Source organism: Chrysemys picta, chromosome 6 (genome assembly GCF_011386835.1).
Source record: "Chrysemys picta bellii isolate R12L10 chromosome 6, ASM1138683v2, whole genome shotgun sequence".
Lineage (NCBI taxonomy): Eukaryota > Metazoa > Chordata > Testudines > Emydidae > Chrysemys > Chrysemys picta.
In genome coordinates, this window is record NC_088796.1 from 30,552,622 (window position 1) to 30,567,739 (window position 15,118).

General features: G+C 41.8%; 1 long non-coding RNA gene across 1 annotated transcript in view; it reads left to right on the forward strand.

The window, feature by feature from the left end:
• LOC135984233 (uncharacterized) overlaps window positions 1-14,793 on the forward strand; it is a 78,198-nt gene extending 63,405 nt beyond the window's left edge. The window contains exon 3 of the long non-coding RNA XR_010602159.1: window positions 13,718-14,793. This is a non-coding gene — a long non-coding RNA (uncharacterized LOC135984233). The remainder of the gene's footprint in view (window positions 1-13,717) is intronic.
• The last annotated feature ends 325 nt before the right edge of the window (window positions 14,794-15,118 follow it).

Below are 15,118 nucleotides of genomic sequence, written 5' to 3' on the forward strand. Positions count from 1 at the left end.
TAAAAAACATATCATAAATAGACTGGGTCAACTAGGTGTGGTAATTGCATCTCTTCACTTAGAAAGCAATCTGTAATGAGCAGAGCTCTATGTCCAAAAGTTTGTAAACCATGGAGTCATATGATTATTGATGGGAAGAGTCCTATGAAAGCTTTCCGTAATGTCTAGTCTGAGGCAAATAAACTGAGTCATCATAAGAATGATGTCTCAATCCAAATACAATAAACAACAAAGATGACACCTTCATAGAAATGACTTTCTAAGCATGGTTTACTAATAACCAACACTGTTCCCACAGCACCACCCATGAATGTCAGTATTTTAAACTATTAAATGTAGTTCATCTGTTCATACAGCTTTGTTCACCCAATATAATTAACACCAAATTTAAAATTTCCAGTATTTTGGGGGGAAGAGTTGTTTAGACATGATCAGTAATGCTTCCTTTATCACAAAATATTCACCTCCTTTTGTGTTGGTCAAAATCACTGAAGAGAGAAGATTTAGGATTTGTGGACAGCTGAGAACTGGAACTTGTCTGGCCCTCAGCAACCTTGGGTTTGAGGGATGGAAATGTATACTACTTACATGTCAGTCTGATGTATTTTCACAAATGCAGTAATAAAAGGATGCACACTGCTTTGAGACAGAAACAGAGAGGTCAAAGTTATTTTTTTCTATGTATTATTTTCAAACCTGTGTTTAAAGAAACAAAAAAACAAAAACCTTCTCAGCTACTGAACCAAAACAAAAAAGCAAGTGGAAATACAAAGTCCTTAAAATATTTTAGTCTAATTAGCCTCATAATATTTAATCTTAAATAAGTGAGCTCTCAAAACTAGAAACTCTCATAAAAAAAACAACCTTCCACACAAACTTCCTCATGGCTGGACTTTACAAAAACTAGACAATCCATTTACAACACACACTTTGCTTCTCTACAGAGGAAAAAGGACACTAAACTATCTAAATTCCTACATGCCACAAGGGGCCACAACAGTGGTTCCCTTAACTCACCCAACAATATTGTTAATCCATCCATCTATACTCTTAGCCCGGCAGAAGAGTCAGAAGAGTCTGTCCAAATATTTATCTGTTCATCCAGACAACTCTTACTATAGTCACCTGTCTTTAGATCATGAACCACACTGAACTGATGTTTTGGACTTTTCCCTTCACGCCTCAAAAGATGGAGAGTGGATAAGGTTGTTTTACTATGTGCATTGAAATGTGATTTACCTGTCTGTTTGTTCAGAAACATTTTCCAAGCTCACTGAATCTCTCTTGTGCAGTATCCACCTCAAACAAAAAATTATCTGATGCGGCCTTAACCCAAATAGGCTATTAGGCATTTTAAGGTAGATGTGCATTTTAAAAGTACTTGGTAGTAATGAATTAATGCAAGAACTGATAGCTGATTCTATAGCACCCTTATTGATTTGTGTTGACTCACTTCCACTAATCAAAGCAAATTAGAAAACAAAACCATTGCTAGAATAAAGCTAACATATGTAATGCTGAATAAGGTGCCAGATACTGTAATGTATTCCCCAGAGAGATATAATTTGTTTTGATATTCCATTAAAATGAATGAATGTCTCATTAGCCACCCATACATATTCTAGCATCAAAGGGATTACACCAATACTATTTTGTTTTAAATTACACTTAATTTCTAAATCTGGTTTTGAAACTCAGGCGGTTGTGCCTTTTTAAAATGAATTAAAGGGAGTTAAAGACAAACAACTAAATTCTGCTCCCTATTATACTGGTGTAAATCCAGAATAATTCTCACTTCATCTAGAAATTTCTACACATTGAAGACTTTCTTTGTGGCAGGGTTAATGAACACAGTTTGATTTTCTAACTGAGCAATTCTGGTTCCTCAATGGTTCTAGTTAGTCATTTCCCTAATGAAGAGCCAGCTGCAGGTCCCTACAAGTAGAACTGCTTTGGGTAGGAGAAGAGATGGAGAACTACATAATCAGATCTGTCTGGACTGGAGGCATTGTTTCAGCATAAGGTAAGAGCAGGCACTGGATCTCCAGGAATACTGAGGATGAGCAATCTCCACTATACTTTAGTACAGATTTCCAGATACAGCGGTTGCACAATGAAACAGCTGTGCCCATCATGGGCACACACCCTACCTCACCTACACCAAGCCCATCTGACCTGTTCAGTGCTGCCAGCAGAAATGCAAGAAGTGGTATTATAGGCTCCTACTGTATGGGAGCACTGAAGCAGATGGAAGAGGAAAGGCTTTCTGTGCCCTCTCCCCATCCCAAGATACGTTATGATGGGACAGCCATAATGTACCCTAACAAGTCTAATCCAAGGTCTATAGAAATCATATGACAGTTAAAGGATCAGAACCCATAAAATGGTTAATGGCTTTAATTTGTGCAAAATGCACAAATGTTTGATTGTTGTATAAATCCTGGAATCCTACCTTAGCCCACTGTTTGAAGAAATTGACCCTGAGATTACCTCTGGCATTTGGGGATTATAGATTAGCATCCAGCAAGGAGTGATATCCAGTTTTTGAATGCTTTGTGTCAAATAATAAATGCTGTTTGAGTTGCATTCTCTCTAGTAACAGGACATTTCCTCTACAGAAATTGATATACTAACAAGATAAAATTCCTAAAATACATCAAGCTGCCTTAAATTAAATCAAAACAACAGTATCTTTTGAAATCAGAGTCTTCATGTTTCAGCTGCAATGATCATGAATGCAGTAACTTTTAGTGACCAATTCAGTATAAAATGTCAGGGAGTACAAGGCCTTAAGGGCCTGATTGTGAGAAGTGCTGCCAAATTGTATCACTTAAGGTAAAATGTTCAAAGGTGCTTAGTTAGTTAGGAGCCTAAATCATATTTTCAAAAGTAACAAACACTTAGGGGCAGATTTGCAAAGGTAGTTAGGCACCTAAAGAAACAGCTAGACACCTAGTAGAGGCTTTACAAAAGCCCCTACATAAGCTAGGTACCTAATTCTCATTGAAATCAATATGCGTTAGTTGCCTCATATGCTTAGGCACTTTTGGAAATTCTACTAAGGTATCTACTTGTATCTTTAGGTACCTAAATACCTTTGCAAATCTGGTCCTTAGGCTCCTAAGTTCCATTGACTGTCCATGAAATTTAGGCTACTAAATTACCTTTGAAAATGATACATAGGCTCCTAAATCAGTTATGCATTGCATCACTGCATGTAAATACACCTGAATACCTTTAAAAATCTGGGCCTAAATCACATATATATGTACTTATGAAAATGTTACGCTTTGGCTTTTAACTGTTTGCTTAGGTTCAACTCATCTTTGTCATCATTTTCCTTCACTAATAACCACCTCCTGGGAAGCAGAAAGAGCCTGAGGGCCGCGGGATGGAGGAAATAGGAGAAAAGAATTAAAAGGAAAGATTAAAAAAACTGTGAAAGCAATTGATTATATCAACAGGGCTCAATAGAGGCACAGGGTTCCACTTGCATGGAGCTCACTGCAGGACTGGAACCTAAGTGCTATTTGCTCTTTATTTTGAGTCTGCAATTAAAAAATGACACAAAATGGCACCCAGAAAACCAGAGACAAGGTTTAAAGGTTCTTATTAAAACTGGGTTCTAAAGATGAACTGAAAAGGGTTTTAACCTGTTGTGATGGTGTATACTACCCTTTAAGGGCCAGGCATAAGCTGCATTCAGAACCACCTGCATATAATCAGGGAGGATCCCTGCTCCACCTGGAGGACTATCATTTAAAACAGGAAGAGAAAGCTGAGTGAGAGGGTATGGAGACTAGAAGATGCATAAGTAGCAAGGGAAGGTGGCCTAATGTCCTGGTCTGACCAGACCTAGAGATGTTGTAAATTTTGGGTAATTTGGGCCTGGGCTCAGAGGTAGGAGCCTTTAAACTGTTGTTCAAGTGCTCCCTTATAGGATTTAAAGGGGAAAGTTACTTAAGTTAATTGAGGTGTTTGGTTTCTCATTGTTCTGATCAGAGCCAATATGCTTGTTAACAGCTAGTTGTGGCAAAGTAAAGCCAGGCATACCTGTAGGGCCACACCTGGCTATGAGAGGGGGCAGAAAGGTAGCCTATTCTTTTACACCTGCCAAAAATGTGTATCCCAGGATTATATGTCCCTCCTGCAAGAGGAGATAACATCTCTCTTGGTAGAAGAGGATCATATTGTACATGCTTTAAAGAAGAATACATGCTTCATCCCAAAAACTTGGTAAACCAAGGAGTGCAGAAATGTTTTACTTTTTTAGAAAAATATGACTTTTTAAACTATTTCTTGTAATATGAGGACATAAAACATTTGCAGTCTGTTTCTTAAACATGTAAAGACAACTTCTGTTATCACTTTCACTTCTCTAGAGTTGCATAGTTAAGGATTTTCAAAAGTGTTCATGCAGGAAGTTAGGCCTAATCTGTTTAGGAACTTTAGAAAATCCTACTGTGCATATATTTGCATTTTAGGTGCCTAAATACCTTTGAAAATCTGACCCATAGTCCTTAATTTGCAAGTGTAGTTCCTGTTTTTTGCTGAAGGATAGCTTTTTAACAAACCTCTGACTGTTGTTTACACAAAGGCCCTCTTAGACTGCTTTTGTGCCCATTTTAAGACCCCTTTGCACTAATGGACCCATGTAAAGATCCTTTATATAACTGAGAATCTGGGCCATTGTGTATTCTAAATTATACGTAGAAGGAAACCCTTTCAGTGAACTGATCTCTCTCTGCTAAGTTAAAAACAAAAGAGTTTTATTATTGATTAAAACCTCATTTGCTTTTGCTCTTCTTGATAGAAATTGTGTTCAAAATTTTACTAATATAAACATGACATTGTTTTTCCTTTATGCAACAACATTTGCCTCTAGGAAATAGCCTTAAAAATCTTTCTACAGCTATAACATTGGCAGGCACTATAGATGACAACACACCCAGGATAAGGTTTGGAAAATACAAGGTTCTTAGTTACCATGGCTTGCCAAACTTTTCTAAAGGTGACTTTAATTAAACAGTCCAAGATGTTATGAATTAAACTGTATTTAACTCCTTTCCGTATAACTGAGGTACTTCTTTGGGCATTCTATAAGTAATGGAAACAGTTCCCAGTATAATCTCAGTTCAATTAGCATATTAAGAGTTCTCTTGCAGACCAAGAGAGGGATAATCATTAATAATGGTGTGGTTGTAAGTTATTTTCTTTCAATGGGTTCAAATTAAAGGGCTAAATTCTGATCTCACACCCACTCAGGCCCATAGAGGTTGCATGGATATAACTGAGAGCACAATCTGGCCCAGTTACTCTATCCTGATCTGTTGGGTTTATATGTGTGAATCTTGAATTAAACATAGTGGGCTAAATGCTGTGCTGCTTTACACCCTGCAGAATCCCATCAGCTTCCAGTGGGGTTTTCCAGGCTGTAGATCACCAAATAACTTGGTCCTATTTCTTCTGATAAGGTGAAGGGGTGAACGTTGTCTTTCAGTTTGTGTTTCTGACCACCAGAATGCAGCGTTGTTGACTAATAATAATTCAACATTGGCGAGGCCTCATCTGGAGTACTGTGGCCAGTTTTGGGCCCACACTACAAGAAAGATGTGGAAAAATTGGAAAGAGTCCAGCGGAGGGCAACAAAAATAGGGGCCTGGAGCACATGACTTATGAGGAGAGGCTGAGGAAACTGGGATTGTTTAGTCTGCAGAAGAGAAGAATGAGGGGGGATTTGATAGCTGCTTTCAACTACCTGAAAAAGTGTTCCAAAGAGAATGGATCTAGACTGTTCCCAGTGGTACCAGATGACAGAACAAGGAGTAAAGGTCTCAAGTTGCAGTGGGGGAGGTTTAGGTTGGATATTAGGAAAAACTTTTTCACGAGGTGGGTGGTGAAACACTGGAATGGGTTATCTAGGGAGGTGGTGGAATCTCCTTCCTTAGAGGTTTTTAAGGTCAGGCTTGACAAAGCCCTGGCTGGGATGATTTAGTTGGGGATTGGTCCTGCTTTGAGCAGGGGGTTGGACTAAATGACCTCCCGAGGTCCCTTTCAACCCTGATAGTCTATGAATTTTAAAAAAGTAGCTGTTATATAGTGCTTTTCATCAGCAGATCTAAACATTACAAAAGAGGTCAGTATCATTATCTCTACTTACATACACATAATATCAAAGATTTGCTTATGTTTAATTTATTGCCAATTGTCTATAATCTTAGAACATGCCCTTGTTTTAACACATATGATGACATGCCCGTCTAATAGGTTCAGTGTGTATGGCAGTGGTAGGCAACCTGAAGCCCAAAGGCTGTACACGGCTCGGCAGGGTAATCCCCTGGTGGGCTGCAAGACAGTTTGTTTACATTGACAGTCCGCAGCTCCCAGTGGCTGCGGTTTGCCGTTCCTGGCCAACGGGAAGCAGAGGCCAGCACGTCCCTGTGGCCCGTGCCACTTCCTGCAGCTTCCGTTGGCCGGGAATGGCAAACCGTGGCCACTGGGAGCTGCGGGTGACTGTGCCTGTGGACAGTCAATGTAAACGAACTGTCTTGTGGCCCACCAGTGGATTACCCTGACAGGCCACAGATGGCCCACCACTGGTATATGGTATATACTATAACTTATTGTTCTGCTCCAACATACTGGATTTGAAGGACATACTTGTACACTCTAAGGCTTTGTCGACACTGGACTTTCGTCGGTAAAACTTCTGTCATTCAGGGGTGTGAAAAACACACACACACACTCCTGAACAACAAATTTACCAACAAAAAGTGCCGGTGTGAACAATACTTTTTTCAGCAGGAGAGTTCTCCTGCTGACAAAGCTACCCCGGCTTGTTGGGGGTGGAATTTTTTTGTCAGCTCTTTCCTGACGAGAGAGAGCGGCTACACTGCGCACCTTTTAGCGGCATTGCTGTAGCTGCACGGCTGTGTCGCTAAAAGGTGCATAGTGTAGACAGAGCCTAAGAATGCTGTCTAACCCCAGAAACATCCAGAGTTTGTTCTAAAACTTTACTACAGACCTGGAAATTTCCTGGTTTGCTATATCTTTCACAGTCTTCAAATGATTTCTTTTTAACATCAGCTTCTATTTCACCTTCAAAACTTTTTGATTGAGTATCTTGATGCTTCTATTCTCTAAATTTGTTTCTTCCTGGAAGCATACAACTACCATAGCATTCCACATAATGTACAGGTTTTCCAAGGTCTAAGCTATAGGACGTCTTGTGGATTTTACATGTACTACATCTCCCACACAGAATTCTACAATGGACGGTGGCTTTTTTTTAAAGGGGAATTCATTGGGCCAAAGTCACTGTGTAAGCAGGTGTAACTAGATTTGATCTATTAGAAGTAATTTGCAGGGATTATAGTCATCAACAAATTGGTACATTTCTTCTATTCTCTCTTTATATTCCCATAATTTAAACAGTAATCTTCCTGAAATACATTTTTACAATTAATTACAACTGAGTTTCATCAATGGAACATTTGCAGACCTGTCCCAGCTCTCTAAATCTGAGATGAGCCAGGGTATTTCACTAGCAGACTGGTAGTGTTTCTGTCTGTCAGAGGTTACCTGTGTGCTCATACTGTGAAAATGTTTCCTGTTTCTGGATATCCCCTCATTCTCAGCAGGTGCCTCCAGGGGAATATTAGTGCAGTCAATCACTCTCCAGGTGATGGGGAAACTACTGGTCATGTTTACTCTAATATGGATATGACAAATGATTGGGTTCCCTAAAAGAAGGTGAAACATTTTTCTGGTAACATGCATTTTAGATGAGCAGCTTTACTGATCAAAACCTTTCTTTTAAAACTGATGTAATCTTCTCTTTTATGCTTCTATTGGTTTCTGGGTAACCCATAAGAATATCTGAAGCCTTGCTCTATATTTACTTCAAAGTAAAAACTAAACAAAGCCAACCAACCAAAAAAAAAAAAAAAACCAACAAAAACTGTCTGCTCAAAATTGAGTTTTGTGGGTGCAGTTCAGGTAATCTTTTCTCCTTATTTAGCCACCTTTCTCTTCCTTGAGGAATAGAACATTGAAAAAGTGAACTGTCCCTTTAGCTTCCTGTGTGGGACAAAAGTTGTGCAAGTAATCCACTGCTGACCCACAGCTGATCCACAATGCATCTGTGGTTTGTGCATCTAGGTCCCACTTCATCAAGTCCTTAAGCACAAGCCTACCTTTAAGCATGTGAGAAGTCTCCTTGGAATCCTAGTACTGGACATAGTTCTTCATGCCAGTGGGGAAACTTCCCCACATATTTTAAGATTTAGAGTAACTGAACTATTGTGCAGTAGTTGTAGTGAACTCAGGCAATCACCATCATTTTTGGTCTTATGACCACACCTACCCCTTGGAGAGTTCTGAAGAGTGCTGTACCTTATGATGCATGATCCCTCCCTACTTCTTCTAGCACTGAGGGGATTGTGCACACCACTCCCTCCTTTGCATGCCTAGCCTGCAGCATGGCCAAGAATGTTTGCAGAAAGCAAACTATGAATTCATTATTCCAAGTATCCACGCCAGAGACCTTATTGTTTATCCTGTCATGGACTAGAAATGTCATGTGACCCATGTGCCAAATAAAAGGAGCTTTGGTTCAACTATCAACTAGCAGAAACTGTTGCTGGGCAAATATCAGGAATATGTATCTATGGACATACACCTCTACCCCGATATAATGCTGTCCTTGGGAGCCAAAAAATCTTACCATGTTATAGGTGAAACCGCGTTATATCGAACTTGCTTTGATCCACCGGAGTGCGCAGCCCCGCCCCGCCGGAGCGCTGCTTTACCATGTTATATCCAAATTCATGTTATATCAGGTCGTGTTATATTGGGGTAGAGGTGTAGTTACTAAATCTGCCTCACAATTCAATTCAAAATTGATCATTCTCTTTGCTGGTCAGAATGATCAGCACTGGCTTGCAAAAAAATGAGCCTTTCTTCATGCAAGTACAGGTATCCATGCAGGAACACGGGAATTCTTATGTGAACAAACATTTGCATAAGAATAATCCTTCCAGTAGTACTCACAGGGTCATTATACATACCTATAGCACACTCTCTCACACAGAGAGACATCACAGGCATGAATAGAAGTTAGCATCTAACTCCTCTTTGTGCCTATGAAAATCCCCCCCCCCCCCCCACACACACCAAAAATTAGTTGGTGTAACTGTTAGGAGAGAACTGAAAGTAAATTCTGCCAGCCAACCAGTATAGCTGGCTTTTATAACTTTCCTTGTGTTAGCCAAACATAATGTTTGTTCTTGTGCAAAAGAGCACTGGAAAAAATAGTTAGGCATTTGAGAACTTCCTACAAATTGATCCTTGCTGTGTCTTTCTTCCTAAAATGCTCCCTATGCCTTTCTTGAGAGATACAATGCTCTAAATATGCTTCACGTACTATTCCTGCTTGTTGAGGATAGTTATCCAATCAGTGGCCTTAAATGATACAATGTGACCTTTTTTAGGTGACCAATCCTGCAGGCTGAATAACAGCTATTCAAATGAGTACTTGTTACAAAGTTAGTGAAATCCCATAGTTATGAATGTGTTCATAAAAACTAATCATTGAAGAATTGCAAATAGAAAAAAGAGATCAGTATGATCTCTAATTTTGTTTTTAATTACTCATTTGACAAGCTCTGCTTGCAACAAAGTGCTTACAAATTTATTACAGAGCTAGAATTAGCCACAGATTATTTAGCAATTAATTTGAAATAACAAATGAATTTGAGAATCACAATAGTCAGACAATTCACAGAGTGGAAAATTCGCTGAATAAATTATTCTTTACAAATTATTCACACAGCTACAGCAAACAATAAGAGATCCGTCTTCCATGAGTGCTACTGTAACACTGTCAACACCGTTCTCAAATTAGATTCATTTGATGAACAAGTGCAAATGTCAAACAGATGCCAGCCCTTAACATAAATGCTAAATCAGCACTTTTTGTCATCCCCCCTAGTGAGGATCTTGAAAAGTTTAAGAAGGGTAACGAAATTAGCTATCGTATTCCAGTAGTGGATGTTAGGGTATCTTTATTGCAAACTCCTGGACCTTCTAAGGCTGCATAATTATACACAGATTTCTGTTGTTCACTAAATTATTTGACTATATAATGAGTTTCAAATATTTTAAACTTGGACTGATGGTGAGCTTTAATCTACTGCAGTGACTTCCTTCAGGGCCGGTGCAATCACTAGGTGAACTAGGCAGTCACCTAGGGCGCCAAGTGGTTGAGGTGCCCAAAAGCTCCCTCCGTATTTCCCCGGACATGTCCTTTTCGTCTTTAAATAGCCGTCCGGGAGGAATTGGTAGAAAGGTCCGGGATTTCCCCCCCCCGCCCCCCATGCAGAGTGCGGCATGGCATGGCTGATTGGGCGCCTGGGCCTTATTGAGCCGCTCCCATTGGCCTCCAGCAGCCAGAGTCCCTCCCCCACTCCCCCCTCTCCCGCTGCCCCAGTGCTGCGTCACCAGCATTCTGCGGGGGAGGGGCTGTGCGCTCGGCAGCCTGTTTGGTTTGGCTTCACGTGGAGCCAGCGGGGCTCGAGTGGCATGGTGGTAAGGGGAGTCCCGGGAAGCTGTCGGGGGAGGGTTGAATGGGTTGGGAGTTCTGGGAGGGGGGCTGTCAGGGGGTAGGGGTATGGAGAGGGATTGGAGCAGTCAGGGAGTGGGGGGGTTGGATGGGTCAGGAGTTCTGGGAGAGGCTGTCAGGGGGTAGGGGTGAGGAGAGGGATTGGAGCAGTCAGAGAACAGGCGGAGTTAGATGGGTCAGGAGTTCTGGGGGTCCTGTCAGGGGGCGAGGAGTGGTTGGATGGAGCGTGGGAGTCCCGGGGGGTCTGTCTGGGGGCAAGGGGGTATAGATAAGGGTTGGGGCAGTCAGGGGACAGGTAGGGGGTAGGATCCTAGGGGGGCAGTTAGGGTGGGGGGGGTTCTGGAGGGGGTAGTCAGGGGACAAGGAGCAGGGAGGCTTAGGTAGGGGGTGGAGTCCTGGGGGGCAGTTAGGGGCAGGGCTCCTAGGAGGGGGCAGTCAGGGGACAAGGAGCAGCGGGCTGTGGGGGTTCTGAGGGGGGCAGTTAGGGGGCGGGAAGTGGGAGGGAGTGGATGGGGGCAGGGCTCTCCCCCCATCCTCTTTTTTGATTGTTGAAATATGATAACCCTAAAAAAGTGGTGCCCTGGCTCGGCAGCGAGGAGCCGCCTTCCGGAGGCACCGGAGAGCCAGAGCTTCGGCTTGTGGGTGTGGCGAGCCCCAGCCATGGAGGAGCCGGCGTGGCGCAGGGGGGCAGCAGCCCTGCAAAGGCGGCGGCACCGCTGGCGGGGAGCAGCTGCGCCCCCGCCCCTCCTGCCCAGGCTGTGGCCTGGCCCCCCCCCCCCCGGGGGCTCCTGCAGGCTGCAGCAGATGCATGCGGTCAGTGGCCCCCATGCGCCCCCCGGTTCTCCCCTCGCCACACTTGGGCTCTGCGGCTCCCGGATGTGTGAGCCGCCACTGCCCCTCCAAGGGGGAAAGCTTCTCCATGGCTGGGGCTTGCTGCCGCCGCAAGCAGGACACACTGGCTGTCCGGTGCCTCCAGAAGGTGGCTCCTCCCTGCCGAGCTGCTTCAGCAGCCCAATCCCAGCAAAGCCAGTGAGTGGACTCGGGGCGGGGGCTGCCAGGGTGGGGTGGGGAGGGCTCCCAGGGGGGCTGTGCACCCTCCAGGGGAATTCAGGGGGTGGGGGAACCTGGCCCCTGGGGTCTATAAAGGCTTGTTGGGATTTGCCCCTCAATGAACCGATGTGCGTGGGGAGGAGGGAGGGCGCAAGGTGGAAGTTTCACCTAGGGTGCAAAATATCTTTGCACCAGCCCTGACTTCCTTGTTTCAGTTCAAACAGAACTCTGTCAGAGTTGACAGAATGGCTAAAAGGTAACAGTTTGGGGCCAAAATTCATCCCTGGTTTAACTCCACAGACATCAATGTGAACCCTTAAGACTTTTAGCCTCAAGGTTGTTTTCTGTTTTGGTTCTCAATTGTATATTAGGTAAAAAGCAAAAACCTCATGTTTCCCACCTATCGCTGTCACTTGTAAAATGCATATCTAGAAGACCAATAAAGCTTCCATCTTAAAAGCTATATTTGAGATTATACAATTTCAAAAAGTGAAAAATAGTAAAATTTTTAATAACTGCTGCAGACCTTTATAGGGGATTAAATCATTTTAATCAGAGTAGCAACACTTGTTTAAAGTGTGTTTGAAATGTAGGGAAGAAGGAAGGCCTAATGATTGAGGCACTTGCCTGCGTCCTGGGAGACCTGGATTCAGTTACCCTTTCTGCCACAGACTTACTATGTGACCTTGGTCAAGTCACTTAACCCCTCTGTGCTTCAGTTCCCCACCTGTCAGGGGCCCTGGAGACAGGCACCAAGAGGATAATATTACACATTGAAATGTCATGATATGATGTTCCTACAACTGAGTTGGTCACAGGATTTGTAGTCCTAGATTTGAGATGTCCATTTGCATGGACCTCATTGGATTATCTTCATACATGTTACTAGACCTGGTTGAAAGTTTTCAAATTTTAAAACTTTGGACAAAATTTCTCATTTTTTCCAACCAACTAGTCATAAAGTATACTGTATAACTTAAGCTTATCTAAACCAAATGAACAAGCGAGAGAGCTATATAAGCATAGTGTACTGCTCCAAAGGATGTTAGAAATATTTTGTGGCATTTTAATCTCCAGCAGCCTCTTGAGGTGTGAGTTCCATTCACAAACTATTTCTTTTCATACTTGAGGGTGGGAGGAAGTGTGACTGATTGCTAACTCACTCTAGTAAGTAGTTTAGACAGCAGTGCGGAACAAACCAAAAGAAGCAATGGCTTGCAAGTGGTGTCAGTAAACAGGTGGCTAAATGGCTGGACACAATGTGTTTAGAGTTGAAAGATTAGGAGGTAGTAAGTGAAGTCCAATGTGGAGAAATGTAATATGGAGGGAGTGGAAACTGCTGAGTTGTAGATTTAACTTACATTGACATCTACTGAGAGAAAAAAATCAATGTTCAGAGATTGTTTGGTTTTAAGTATCTGAAAGTTCAAATACCTGGCTCAATTCAGAAACGATGCCATTGAATTCAATGTAGTTATATCACTGTGTAAAACTGGTGTAAGTGAGAGCATCCATCCCTCTCATCCAGTAATATAGTGGCTATTTGGAGACCGATATGAAAGACCTACATATGACTCAAGCCTCAAGCAGATTTATAAATTGCTTCCATGTGGATCTGTCCTGCATTCATGAACCGACAATAGTTCACTCAAATTGTTAATGTCTAAACTTTTGTGGTGGAGTGGAAGGTGACATTTTTGCTCTAACCGAATAACCACAAACATTTTGAAGCTGTTGTTCACTGTTACATTTTGATCTTTATCCATATTCAGCAAGAAAAGAGATCTGGGTAATGACATTATATCTGTGTCACTTCATTGGCAGATCCCACTCCATGTGGTCACGAGAGTCCAAGACATCTGCACTCTGTTTAACAGAGAAAGTTCTAGTTGATGATACATCACACACAAGGGTATCAGTAATTGGAGTTGGGGCAGGGAAAAAGAGGAGTTTCGGAGGAGAGATCTTGTTTCTAGTTCTGCCTTTTGCAACACGCCATAACAATCTTGCTTTAAGTAAAGAGATGTATTTTTTTGTATATTTTAGGTCCCTCCTCTTAGCTGGACTCAATCTGTGGGACTGGAAACCCACCTCTGTGGATCACCCACCTCTGCTATCTTTACAGCCTCATCCCCTTGTACTTTGGACAGGACAGAGGATACCCAAATTCCTGTTTTCATTAATTTCTGCCCACTTTCCATGTTTGAGCAAGAGTGGAGCACATGTGCCTTAGTGTTCAATAATCCCATATATTGAAGCCTATGTAAAACAACAAGTGTCAAGTCTGAACAACTGTTTTTAACCATGTCAAAGCACAAAGGTATCACCACCACTAGTCAACAGTATTTTATGAGAGATCAAGTTATATCCCAGTCAGTTCAGTAATCCTGGACTTTGACATTCAGATAGAGGTATCAAAGTATTACATTTATGAATGAGGAGGCCAGATGTTGGTTTACGTGACACTAAAGTGTATATAAATAAGATAAACTTTGTTAATAAAAAGGGTAGTGCTTTGTTCTCAAAGGAATTCAGTATGAAATTCCACATTTTCAAGAGCTGAGATGAACTGGAAGATTGTGGATAAAAAGATTAAAGATATTTATTTCCACATTGATAAACTGTAGTGCTGTGTATACCTCATTCCATTGTCATCCAGTTGAGACACTTGTTAAATACAGGCAATAAACAAATTTACCTTGACACGTGATTTGTCATGGGAGATAAAAATTGTACTTTGTTTGGATCAGTTTTAAGAACTCTGCTAGAGAGGATTTCTGTCATCTTTTTGTTTTGATCCTTTCTTTGCTTACAAAAGTGTACTACACTATAGCCCTTTGAATAATGATGATGGCACATGAAAGGGATCTCTAACAAACCTGATTAGCCCATATTCCAACAAGGAATTTCTTTGATGCTGCATCAGGTTGTGGGATGCTGGCAAAGGTTAGAAACGTAAAATGCTTAAGATGATTGTTGCCAAAGTGGCCTTACACTTAGCAACCGGAAAATTGCATATAAGTAGGATTACTAGAAAAATCAATGAATAATATTCTTTATTAATCATGCTGTTGAACTTGATATTTCTGTACCTTAATAAATGTTGAAAATCACCTTTAAAATGTCATTTTTCAAGCTTTCTTTTTCATTAAAGTCTCTAGTAAATGAATTCACCTTTGGACACCATTGTTCCAAAGCAGCTCTGCTGACCCTAACAGAGTCACTCCAGATTTAAAGTCCAATTCTGCAAAGTGCTAGCAGTCTCCTGTGAAAGGTTGAGCACCCTCAGCTCGGATGGAACCTACTGGGATTACCATGGAGAAATAAGATCCTAAATCCAGTGCATCACAATTGGACAATAAATATTTAGATCACAATATCTGGCCCACACGGAGAGGTAAAATTACATGTCGTACAGGTGAAAGGATTTATACCAGCACAGGTATA